This window comes from Molothrus ater, chromosome 22, assembly GCF_012460135.2.
Source record: "Molothrus ater isolate BHLD 08-10-18 breed brown headed cowbird chromosome 22, BPBGC_Mater_1.1, whole genome shotgun sequence".
NCBI lineage: Eukaryota > Metazoa > Chordata > Aves > Passeriformes > Icteridae > Molothrus > Molothrus ater.
The window spans coordinates 7,069,535-7,081,848 of record NC_050499.2 but is presented as its reverse complement, the minus strand read 5'-3'; the positions used below and the strand labels follow the sequence as shown (position 1 = coordinate 7,081,848).

The 12,314-nt window shown below is 44.3% G+C and overlaps 1 protein-coding gene across 4 annotated transcripts in view; it reads left to right on the top strand.

The window, feature by feature from the left end:
* The window catches only part of DRD2 (dopamine receptor D2), a 30,216-nt gene that overhangs the window by 4,730 nt on the left and 13,172 nt on the right, over window positions 1-12,314 (top strand). The gene's annotated exons all lie outside the window — the stretch shown is intronic.

The window sequence follows — 12,314 nt, the reverse complement described above, 5'->3', positions numbered from 1 at the left end:
GATCCTGCTCTCTGCCCCAGGCTGGGGATGGATCAGCAAAATCAAGGCCATTGAGAGTGCTCTGTGCAATCTGCAGCTCCAGGGAGAGAAATGAACCCTTCAGCAGCAGCTCAGGTTTTTCAATCAGCTCCCCTGAATGCTGCAGCTGACACACTCCAGCAGAGAACTTAGAGCTATTACCTAAAATATGGCACCTTGCAAATTACTTGTCTAAACCCCCTCCTATTTTGGTATCTCAGGCAATCTGGAGCTCCAGCAAATTAAGATTCTCTGCAACAAGCACTCTCTGACCCCCAGCCCCTTTGTATCTGCTTATTTCAAGCTTCTGCATATTTGTATGACAGCCGAGAAAAATGTGGTTGTCTCTGGGATTACTGGAGTCTGGAATTAGGTGTCCAACACTTGATCTGTTTCCTCTGAACACCTTTTAGTCCCAGCCTTGTCTCCATCCTTGGAGGCCACCCCAGAGAGGGGCCAGGACACCTCCAGCCTCCTGCTCTCCCTGAGACGTCCCCACGCAGATCTGGGAGGTGAATTTCAGTCACCCGGCTTTGAAAAGCCACAATTATGAAGAACTTGCTAATTTCAAATCCCTTAAAAATAGAAACACCCCCCCACATTCACATACATATTGTTGAACAGGAAGAATCACTCATGTCCCGGTACATGAATCATTCATCATCCCCATGAGGTTATGGATGCTCTAAAAATGTGTTTGTGAGTACTAAAATGGGGATTATAATAAATACTACAGGAATATTTCAGCCCACCGTGTCCAGGCATGTGTAAAGCTCCTTATTTGCACTTTGATGGCAAAACTGTAAGAACTAGAGGGAGTCTAACAAGGGGGTCAAAAAGTCAACATCAGAATTTCCATGTGAGTGGAGTCCCACACGTTGGTTTATTTTTATTTGTATAGCAGGCTGTGATCCATGCCTGGGGCCTGTGCTGTAAAACAGGAGCTAATTAAAGCATGACAGTTATTATTATAAAGAACTCCCATTATTATTGTTATTATTGTTATTATTATTTTGAAATGGCACATCAGGCACCAGTGAGATCCAGGCTGCTGCTCATCTCTCCTCTCTAGAAAACCAGACTGAAAGAGGAGCCTTTCCCTCTAGTTCAGCAATAGGGTGCAGAGCAGGATTTGATATTTCCAAGGGTAGCACTGAGGGAACAGGTCAGGGATCCCTGGCCCTGGGTTTGTTTCCTGAGAGTGAATTCCAGCCCATTTGGCCACAGCAGCTCCCACCCACAGGGATTCCCACCCAGGGATTTCTCCAGGGCTCCCTCCTGTCCTTACAATAAAACCACGTGGACACTCAGCTTGCTAAGGTGAAAAAGAGAGAGTTTAATTTCTGATTCTAACATTTACAGGTTTCCAAGAGTGACAGTGGGTTGGAGGGTGACAGTGCCACCTCTCCAATGACACTGCACAAACCAACAGCCCATCACATTTCTCCTCCTCCATAAAAGAATGCAAAACAAGGAGTTATTTACATAAAGAATGTCAACATCAGAAGGCTTAGGAAAAATTACCATGCCCTGGTGTGGTGGTGTGTGAGGGTCTCCAGGACAAGATGAGCATCTTGACTCCATGTTTCAGAAGGCTGATTTATTATTTTATGATATATATTATATTAAAGATGCTATACTAAAACTATACTAAAGAAAGAGAAAGGAGACATCAGAAAGCTGGAAAGGAATGAAAAATAAAATCTTGTGACTGACCAGAGAGTCCAACACAGTTGTACCATGATTGGTCATTAATTAAAACCAATTCACACGAAACCAATCAAAGTTGCACCTGTTGGTGAACAACCTCCAAACCACATTCCAAGCAATCAGATAATTATTGTTTCCATTTTGTTTCTGAGGCCTCTCAGCTTCTCAGGAGAAAAATCCTGGCAAAGGGATTTTAATAAAACATCATGGGGACACCCTGGTCCCCAGCCATGCTCTCTGGAGCCCAGCCTGCATTTCTGTGAGATGTTCCCCTAATGAAAGCAGAAATCCATGTGCAGGAACCCAGTTCTGTGGGAGGATGTTTGTCTACGTGTGATGTCTGGTGCTCTGCACTTCCCTTTGTCATCCTTTCCAAGTGTTATTTTTATTTATCTCAAGATTTATTTTTTTTGTCTCTCTCGGTGTGAAGGAAGAATCAATTAGGAAATCACAACCCTAATGGAAAATGACAAGGATGGATGATAACAATAACATTAACATTAACATTAATAATAATAATAATAATAATAATAATAATAATAATAATAATGATGATGATGATGATGTCCAATTTCTTTGGGTCTACACTTTGCAATTTAATTTTTATGACTGAATTTCTGATTCAGGAGGCCTCAGAATCAAAACCATCAAAATTTAGCTTAAGAGGATCGTTTGTAGAGAGAATAACACATGTTAGAAAAAATTAATGAAAAAAAGAATAACAGGCAGAGCAATTACCAAAGAAGGAGTTCAATAACTTGCACCTGTCCATCAGCTTGCAGTGCTCCCATAAAAATATGATATTTAATGGGTCAGGTGGGACAAGACAGTGACCACTACGAGTGGGAATGATTGCTGGTGGCACGGAGAAAACAAAGCCACAGGTGCCTGAACTGCAACAGAGAATGTTTATTGCAGGATGACCAAGAGCAGTGTCTGCAGGAGGCTTTTCTTGGGATTCTGTGCCTGTTTCACCCTCAGCGAGTTGGGCACCTCTCTTCAGATTATGATTTTAGTCCCTGCACCCTGTGATTTTTATTTGCTGATGAATTAAACAGGCTTTAGTCCTGCCTGAACTTGCACAATAACTCGCACCCAGCACCTTAATTAAAAACATTACAGCTCCTTGCAATGCTTCATCTGAAAGGAAATCTGCTCCCTGCCAAGCAGGGGAAAATATTCATGGCTTTGTGGAGCCCTGCTAATGACTTTGTGGATTAAAGGGAAATGGAAATCATGTGCAATTCACTGTCCCAGCCACTGGATTTAGGAATTGGGTTCATAATGGATGGAGTGTGCACTTCCCAGCAGGCTGGAAACTTTGCTGACTGTGCAAAAGTCAAATAAAATTCAGGAGAGCAGCAGCTGAGCATGTGCAGTGATCCCAGGGACAGAGAGAGAGAAATTCCTCCAATCAGCCAAAAAATGCAGCACTGAAGGTTCACGTTTTTTCCCCCTGGCTGGGGATTTGTCAGTGATGCTCCCAACAAGTTTTGTGGAATATGGGAAGAAATTGTTTGTCTGTCCAAATTGGTTTTTTGGGGATGATCAGCCCAAAACCATGAAGTGAGCAAGGGATGCTCTGTCAGGAGGTTGGAGACACCTGGAAAGTCCAATTTGTTCTTGGGCTGTGCTCCACACCTGAGCTGTGGCTCCACTGCAGCACCTCAGGGTGTTTGCCTGAATTTTAGTGAGGTTTCAATGGGAAAAGTTCAGTTTGGTGGCTCCTGCTGGTGAAAACAAGAGAAAAACTTAAACCACTTTTGTAACAGGCAAAAGGCAAAATAGCCACGATTTCACCTGAAAATAGCCATGATTTCACATTGAAAATAACCATGATTTCACCTTGAAATAGCCATGATTTCACATTGAAAATAACCATGATTTTACCTGGAAAATAGTCACGATTTCACCTTAAAATAGCCATGATTTCACATTGAAAATAGCCATGATTTCACCTGAAAATAGCCACAATTTGACCTCGAAAATAGCCATGATTTCATCTGAAAATAGTCAGAATTTCACCTTGAAAATAGTCACAATTTCACCTGGAAAACAGGTGGTACCACACCTGATGGAAGCAAAATCCTTCCACTACCAGAATTCACTAAACATGAGAGAATTTAAAATGTGGTGTGGGACCCCTCTGCTCCTGGGAAGTTGGATTGACCAGGAAAAGATTTCCAAAGGCCAGGCAGGGAAAAATATTCCCCCAAAACGCACAGAAACACCCCCAGGCCGCCCAGCTGAGCATCTTTCTTAGGGAACCTGAACACCCTGCCTGGGAGCGATGATTTTCCCGAAAATGTGAGTTTTGTGGCAAAAAAAAAGGAGCAGCAAAGACGAGAATTGGTGGCTCTGCGGGTGGGGCAAGCCGAGCAGAGAGGGGACACGATGATGCAGCAGCAGCAGGGTGGGGAGACACGGCGGGGAGGGATGGAAAATGGCAGATATCAAAGGGAATGAACCTTTCTGTGCGTCTGGGGAAGGTCAGAGCAAGGAGGGCGGGCAAACACTTGTGCTGGAGAGGGCCCAGGGCAGAGCAGGAGCTCCCCAGGAGAACAGATGCTGCTTCCCAGAGCTGCTGATCCAGCACAATTCCTGCATGGCTCAGTGCCCACAGCAGCTGGGAAAGGACGGATCCAGAGGGAGAGGTGGCTCCTCCTTGCGAAAAACGCCAATCCGTTGGTTTTCAAATGGTAAAAGTTTAATAGTAATAAAACGGTTATGAAAATAGCAATGTAATTAGGGGAATAATAATTTGGACAGTTAGGATTAGGACAATACAAGACAATGAAAACAAAGAGTTAGGGACAGTCTGGGTACCTCTTTCTGGGCAAAATAGGCCTGAAAAAGGACCCACATGAACAGAGGATTAACCCTTAAAAGCAGCAGCCTGTTGCATATTCATACACCTCATCCATGGTGCAGAAATTCCATTCAAGCACAGGATTCTGGCTGGGCAGGGTCAGCTGCTTCCTCTGAATCCTGACAGCTCTGCAGGCTGAGCAAGGCAGGCAGAAGTTCATTTCTTCTGATAAGGGAGCAATAAATTCCCTTTCTCTGAAAGATTCAGGTGTCCTGTGGCTGCTATCTCAGTGCGAGTACCTCATTCCTCTCTTTAAAAAAAAATATCTTACACAGCAGAGCTTCTATTGTAACATTATAACCTAAAACTATAGACAACCTAAAACTTATAATCTAATAATACCTAATAACCTTATAACCTTGTAACATGAACTTAAACATTAATTTATAATCTAACGTTATAACCTAAAACTGTATTTAACACACTACTTAAGAAAATTAATACAGCATAACTTTCTAACATAGTACACATAATATTCATTTTAATATTATATATATATATATATATACATATTATTCATTTAATATTTGCGAAAAGCCAATAAGAAAATACACATTTTTCACCTCCTCCTCTCCTTTTGCCTGCAGAGATGACAGAGTGGGTGCTGGAAGTCAGGATTTGAATAGCTGAGCTGCTGTAGCCCAGGGATGAAATGATTAAGGATCATTAGGATTTGAAATTTGAGGAGAGCTGGATGGAGCAATGCTGGGAGCCTTCCCTCTGAGATGGGAGCTGGCTCTGCTCCTTGGCCACGAGGGACAGGCAATAATTAATTGTGTTTTCTTGGGGTTTTAAATGCAGGGAGGAGGCACTTGGAGCAAGGGCTGTGCTGATTGACACATCCCCATCAAGCTGCTGCATGGGACTGGGGGCAAATCTTAGTCATGGATGGTCTGGGGCAAACTCCCAGAAATCTGAGGAGAAGAGGAGGGGAGGGAAAGGGGAAACAAAGAGCCGTGCTCTGGAACTCGCTGCTTTTGGCAAACATTTCTGCACACAAGCTCAGGGGGAGGAGTGGCAATGCAAAGAGCAGATGTTCAACGAGTGCTCCCTGACATAAGTGGAGGGCAAATATTTGATGGCTTCAATCTGAATTATTATTATTTACTTTTAATAAAGTGTGGCTGAAGGACTCGAGAGCTCGCAGTATCCCTGTGCCAGGTGCTGCATAAACAGGGGAAGCAAAAAGGGTTTATTCAGCCAAGGAATTAACACAACCTATTTCTGCAATTAAATTGTTTTACACTTCAAATGCCAAGTACCAAAATGTGAACATTAGACAGACAAAAACAAATAATGGAAAAAAAATACCCCTTAAATATCTGCCACGTTTTTTTGCCAGCAAGTGGTTTGCCAACACTTAAAGAAAGTATTTTGTTCAAATTTCAGCCACTTTTGTACATAACTAAGGGGGGTGGGAAGTGAAGAGATTCAACCTTTCCAATTCCTCAAAATTAATACAATTGGCTGTGTGACTGATCAAGAGTTATTTGCAGACATTGGTGGATGATCTCAAACACAGCACAGATTCTAGAGGAACACAGATCCCCAGCATTCATGAAGCTGGGAATTTATTAGATTAGTCAGAGGCTCAGATCTCGTCAGAGAGATTTGGCATTAGGATACAGATAAAGGAATTGTGAGCAGAAAAAAAGAGCTTTTGTGGAGAACAGGATGTTGGGTCTATAGCAATGCAATGTTTAATAAGAACCAATATCTTGCAGGCTGAAGAGCTGCCCCTGACAGAGACCATCCCTATGTGAGAGCACAGGGGAGGAATAAATCCTTCCCTTTAGCCACTGAAAATCGAGATGTGCCCAGTATTTCTGGCTGAGTGTCCAAAGCTGAAAGCACAGAGTCAGAAGTGGTTTTAAAAAAGCCTTTTCTGCCCATCCTCTCCACCCAGCTGAGAAGGGCTCAAGTGGGCTGTGTCTGGAGCAACTCCAGCTTGAGAAATTCATCTGCCAAATGTTGCAGAGATCAAAGCTTGCCCTGCACCCACAGATTCTTAAACAGCAGCAGGAGCCCAAGGCTCTGCAGGCAGGCAGGACCCAAAGCTCTCCAGAATTCCAGGTGGGCAGGGGCAGTGCTGGGCTTTTCTGGGAGGAGATGGTGGCTGGAGGGAGCTTTTATACCCCCAAATGGTCCTAAAATGATTATTTCATGACAAAAACCCCAAAGCAAACAACACGAGCCAATCCACTACGACCTCTCCTTGCTGAAGTTTAACATGTTGGAGTGAGAAAATGTTAAAATTGGAGCATTTCTGATAAAAGCATATTTGGCTGCAAGCCTTGAATGAAGGCGAGGCCTTAATCTTTAATTTTAAAGATTCCTTTGAAAATGGAACCTGCTCTTTATTAGCAGAAGGACAGGTTAAAGGAAGGTACAGGAGCATTCCTCCCCCTCCAGGGAAGATATGCCTGAATTCTTCCCTTCCATGAGGACTTGCTAAGAAACCTGGAAGGATGAGATGTTCAGAGGGCCTGAAAGCAGCAGGCAGTGAATCCCCAGAGAAATTGAGCCTCAGGACATCCTTCTGCAGGGCTCCAGCCTGATGTGTGCCCTGCATTTCAGCTGGGAGGGCAGAGCACAGTCCTGGGGAAGGTTCTGCTCCATCACAGGCGTGAAGGACAAATGCTCTGGGATGAAACCTCTTCCCTTTCCTTCCTGCAATACAAATTCAGGCAAAAAAATTCCATAGGGAAAGAGGGACCCTTGAAGGAGCAGCACCACGGATGGAGAAGTGAGAAATCTGCCTTAAAACCAGGGCTCAGCCTGGAAATTCTGGAGCCACCAGGCGCTGGGGTTGTCCTGCCACCCTCTCCAGAGGCAGGAAACCCTCGCCGTGCTCCAGAGGAGGCTCCAGAGGGTCTCTGCTGCCTGGGAGGGGGTGAATCACAGCCTGGAATTGGTGCAGGGAGCTCTGAGCAATGGGATTGTGATCATCAGGGCTGGGAACAGAAAGCGCCGTGGTGGCATCAGCAAGGGTGGGTGACTCAGAGGCCGTGGTGGCAGCGGGGTGGTGTCACCCACAGGGCCCTCTCAGAGCTCTGCTGAGCACGAGGCAAAGCTGGCACCAGGTGCTCAGGGGGACTCTGAGCACCTTCCAGCAGGAGCACCCAGTTAGGGATTGTCATGGGTGGCATTTTCTAGCAAGAGCACCCAATCAAATATTATCTGTGGTATTTTCAGGGTCCCCCGTGGCAGGAAGGAAGTGATGAATCTGACTCCATGTTCTTAGAAGGCTAATTTATTATGATATGATATGATATGATATGATATGATATTTGTATTGTATTATATTACATTGTATTATATAGATTATATCACATTATATCACATTATATCACATTATATCACATTATATCACATTATATTATATTACATTACATTACATTACATCACATCACATCATATCATACCATATTAAAGAATGCTATACCAAACTATACTAAAGAATACAGAAAGGGTACAGACAGAAGGCTAGAAGATAAAAATTAAAAACTCCTGAGTCCTGACACAGCTTGGCACTGATTGGTCATTAACTCAAAACAATTCACCTGTTGGATAAACAATCTCCAAACCACATTTCAAAGCAGCAAAACACAGGAGAAGCAAATGAGATAATTATTGTTTTCCTTTTCCTCTGAGGCAGCTCAGCTCCCCAGGAGAGAAATCCTGGGCAAAGAGGGTTTTTCAGAAGATGTGATGGTGACAATTATGCAGAACCAGGAATGTTTCTGAATCAGAAGGGAGCAATAGCTGCAATCAACACACCCTTGATATCTTGGATAGCAAAGGATCAGGGGAACAGGGAGCCAGGAGAGAGGCAGAGGAGGAAGATTTTCCAGAGGCTTTTGGAAGGAGCTGATGGCAGAACTGTTGGCTTGATCGATATAAAGGCTGCAGTGTTGACATTAGAATTCAGCCCCCTGAAAACCCAGCCTGGGCAGGATTTTTGCAGGAACAGGTCTCCAAGAGCTCATAGGACCTGGCTTGAGGAGATCCCTGTGTCAGATTTTTGTCCCTAATTCTGCCCCTGTGTGTGCAGAGGCGCCCAAACCTCCTGCTCATGACCGGTTCCTGCAGACAGGGAGGGCAGGGGCAGGGTGGAAAGCAGAGCTGTGCCTCCCCCAAGCCGTGCTCAGAAGCACTCAGGTGTAATTACTGCCAGGCCTCAGTCACGGCTGTCACCTCCCCTGTCACCTCCCTGCTGCATTTGCATCAGCCACAGGGTGCCTGGGGGAGCTGTGTTTATTTAAAGCCACCAGGACCGTGCTGGGTGACCCTGTGCCAGCTGCTCCTGAGGAGCCCAGGGCAGGGCTTGGGCATTTTCAGCAGCATCAGCAGAGCTCTCAGGTCAAGGCAGGATTTACAATGTTTGCCTCATTCCTGGCCTCTCCTCCTCCTCCTCAGAGCCTGCAGAGCTGCCCCCTGAGCAGAAATGAGTAGGAAAAGGTTCTCACTCCGTGCCTGCTGCTCCACACCTTCCCTGCTCTCCAGGGAACCACGACCTGGAATCCACAGCAATTCTGGGCTTGCATGCAAAAGAAAAAACAGTGAAACTACTGCAGAAGATACCTTTTTTCCCTCTCCACAAAACCACTGAACAGGGAAACAAAGCAGCTCCTCAAGCACATTTTCCCCCTTCCCTTTTCTTCCACTTTCTCTCTGCTCCAAAGAAATGCTGCTTTTTCATTCGACTGGAATATTTTTGTCGCATTCTCAGCGAACACCTTGAGGACAGAAAGGATGTCAGTTTGACAGCTTCCCATGGCCCATTGATTCCAGAATTCCAGAGCAAAGTGACAACATCCAGGGAGGCAGTGTTCTGTGCAAATTCCACTTAGACATTGATTTCTGTGCCAGATCTTTGGAGAGGTTCTGCCTGGGAGTGATGGGCAGCTCTGGGCAGCAAAATTAGCAGGAAATTTTAACCTGGCAACACCTGCAGGCCCAAATGCCTTGGGGACAGCAGGTGGGGCCTGTTCTGAGTGGGACAGGGCCCTTGGGGATGCTCTAGAATTAGAATTCATGGCTTTGGCTGCTCTTTCCCTCTTGGGTGCACCCTGAGTTAGGGCCCAAAATAATTTCTGGAGTCTAGAGGAAAGCTTGGGCCCTGAAATCTCACCCTGAGCTCCAGATTTTCTCTTAAATGGGCCATGACTGAGGCAAAATCACAGAGGGTTCCATGCAGGAGCAAGGGCTAGCTGAAGTTCTGGTCCATGGCCCCAAACCTTTCCCAGGATCAGCTCTGCCAGGGTTTTATTCCTGGAAGGGTTTGCAAGCAGGATGAAAACCAAAAGGAGAGTTGCACCTTTGCTGTTTCTGAGAGGAAGAATGTTCCAGAAGCTGCCAGAGACACAAAGGGTTCTTCTGGGCTGTGAACACCCCACATTTACCCTCTCGTGCTCTTTGCCACAATCCTGGTTAGAGGATCCATCACGAGGAGCCCTGGGGAAATAATGGCACAGCAAATGAACGTTTTTCAGTTTGATCTCTGGAAAAGCAGGGGGAGCTGCCAGCAGAGGAGGGCAAAGCCCTGGCTCTGCACTGCAGCCCCTTCCTGGCTGCCTTGTCCCTGGGCAAGCAGATTCCAGCCTGCTCTAACACACACAGGACTCGCGATTTCTCTAGCAGAAAGGCTGAATCTTTATCATATATCTTATATTTTTATAGGGATATCAGAGGGCACTGCGTTAAATCAAATTGACTATTGATTTTTTTTGCTACTTAATTTATTGGTTAGAAAATGTCTCTGTGTGTGTATGTGTTAAGACTTTTTCTTTACTTAGGTGTTCACATAATTTTTTTTTTTTTTGCAGATTCCTACGGGAAAGACTTTTTGTTTTTAGAGGCGTGAATGGTTTTCATACTAGAATAGACTGTTGTGTTAACTGGTTTTTATTTTCATTATCCTTTTACATGGGAACTTACCAACTAGCTGCTAGCTCAGCCAGGGTAGCAGGGCTTAAACTGTATTTTAAAACTGTATTTTAAAAATAATTAAAATTTTATATAAAAATAAAAATTAATTATAAATAATAATTATAAATAATATAATAAAATAATTATTATAATGATATTTAAAAAGGCCTTTTAGAAGGCTTCTTTTGGTATGGTATTATTGAGATGTCCCACCCTCCAGCTGCTGGAGAGCTGCTTGCAGGGATGTTTTTCTGGAGCAGGGAGGATGATGAGGATGAGGAGCAGCAGGTGCTGCTGCACTGCTGCCATCAAACACGAGGCTGCAACCTTGCAGCCCTGTCCTGCCCTTGACCCTGCAGCTAATCCACGGCTGGATCAGCTCAGCCACCCTGGAAAGCTCTGGGGTGGGAATTAGAGTGGCTTTGCTGCCCTAAATTCTAAATAAGGGAATTTGTTCCTTTCTGGGCTCTTTCTCCCCCAAACCAAGGCTCTGTTTTATCTCTGTGCAGGAACTTCAACCAGGCCAGAGCCGGGTGCTGTTTGTGCCTTTCCCCTGTGGTTTTTGATCCCTTTTCCCCAGGAAAGTGCAGCTTTTGGATAGGGCAGGGAAAAGCCCTCCCTCTCCCAGCCAGCTCTTTAAGTGCTTCTTTTCTTTATTTCTTCTTTCTTTCCTCTTGCTGAGGAACTGTCAGCACTAAAATCAAAATTGCTCCTCAAAGCAGGACTGAGAGACTCACAAACCTCCCTAATGGCCACCAAGAATGCTGCCAGCTCTGGGGCTGGGGATGGGAAAAGAACGTTCATTTTAGCACTGAAAACTCAACTGAAAGTTCTTTTTAGCACTGAAAACTCAAACTTCCAAAGCTGGGGATTAACAGAATTGTCCATGTAACTGTAGTTTGTACCACAAGGATGTGTACTGGATACAGCCTTTGATTGTGTGATCACACAGTTTTAATTTCTAGGTTTTGGTGTTTAAGTTTCCCTATTCCATGCAAAATATTTGGAACTTTTCTTCTCTTTCATTCTCCCAAATTAAAACTTTTTTTTTTTTTTTAATAGAAACACTGAATCTTTTCCTTTGTACAATATTCAAACATTAACTTTCCCCATGGTGCATATAACGGCAAAATTATTACTGTGAAAATAGTTCTATTTAAAGAAAAAAAAAAAAACCTCTTGAGGATATAGAGAAGGAAATGAAAGGAAATGTTGATTTCTTTATCCAGGGATTTTTTACACGCTCCCTAAGCACCATTGAGGAAATTCCTGATGAATGGACATGAGATGAGCTATAAATGCCTCCTCCAATCCAGCAGGGAGCTGGAACAGCCTGGGAAGGGCTGGGATTGCTGAGCCCATCTCCATCTGTGGCCTTTCCTTTTCAAAGCCAATTTTCTTCCTGCACTCAGAGCTCAGCAAAACCAGCCCAGGCCCAAGTGATCCTGCCCATCTCCAACCCTTTTACACCTCAAGGACACTTCTCCATGCCCCTGCTTTTTTTTTAATTTTTTTTTTTTGTCCCACCCTGCATTTTCTGCATGGTTCTGCCTCCTCGAGATAGTTTTGCATTATGAAAGGGCAACAGGAGAGGAGAAAAAACTGTTGCTGTATTTAGCATTGATTTTTCCCCTTCACTCTGAGTCACAGAAGCTAACATTTAATTAATTTCTGACACTTTGACAGCTCCTAAGAAGACATTTGTAGAGCTATCAAGTGCTGCTGATAGCACTGTCAGACAGACACTTTTTGAATTATCAGCTATTAAGGACCCATATGCAACAAA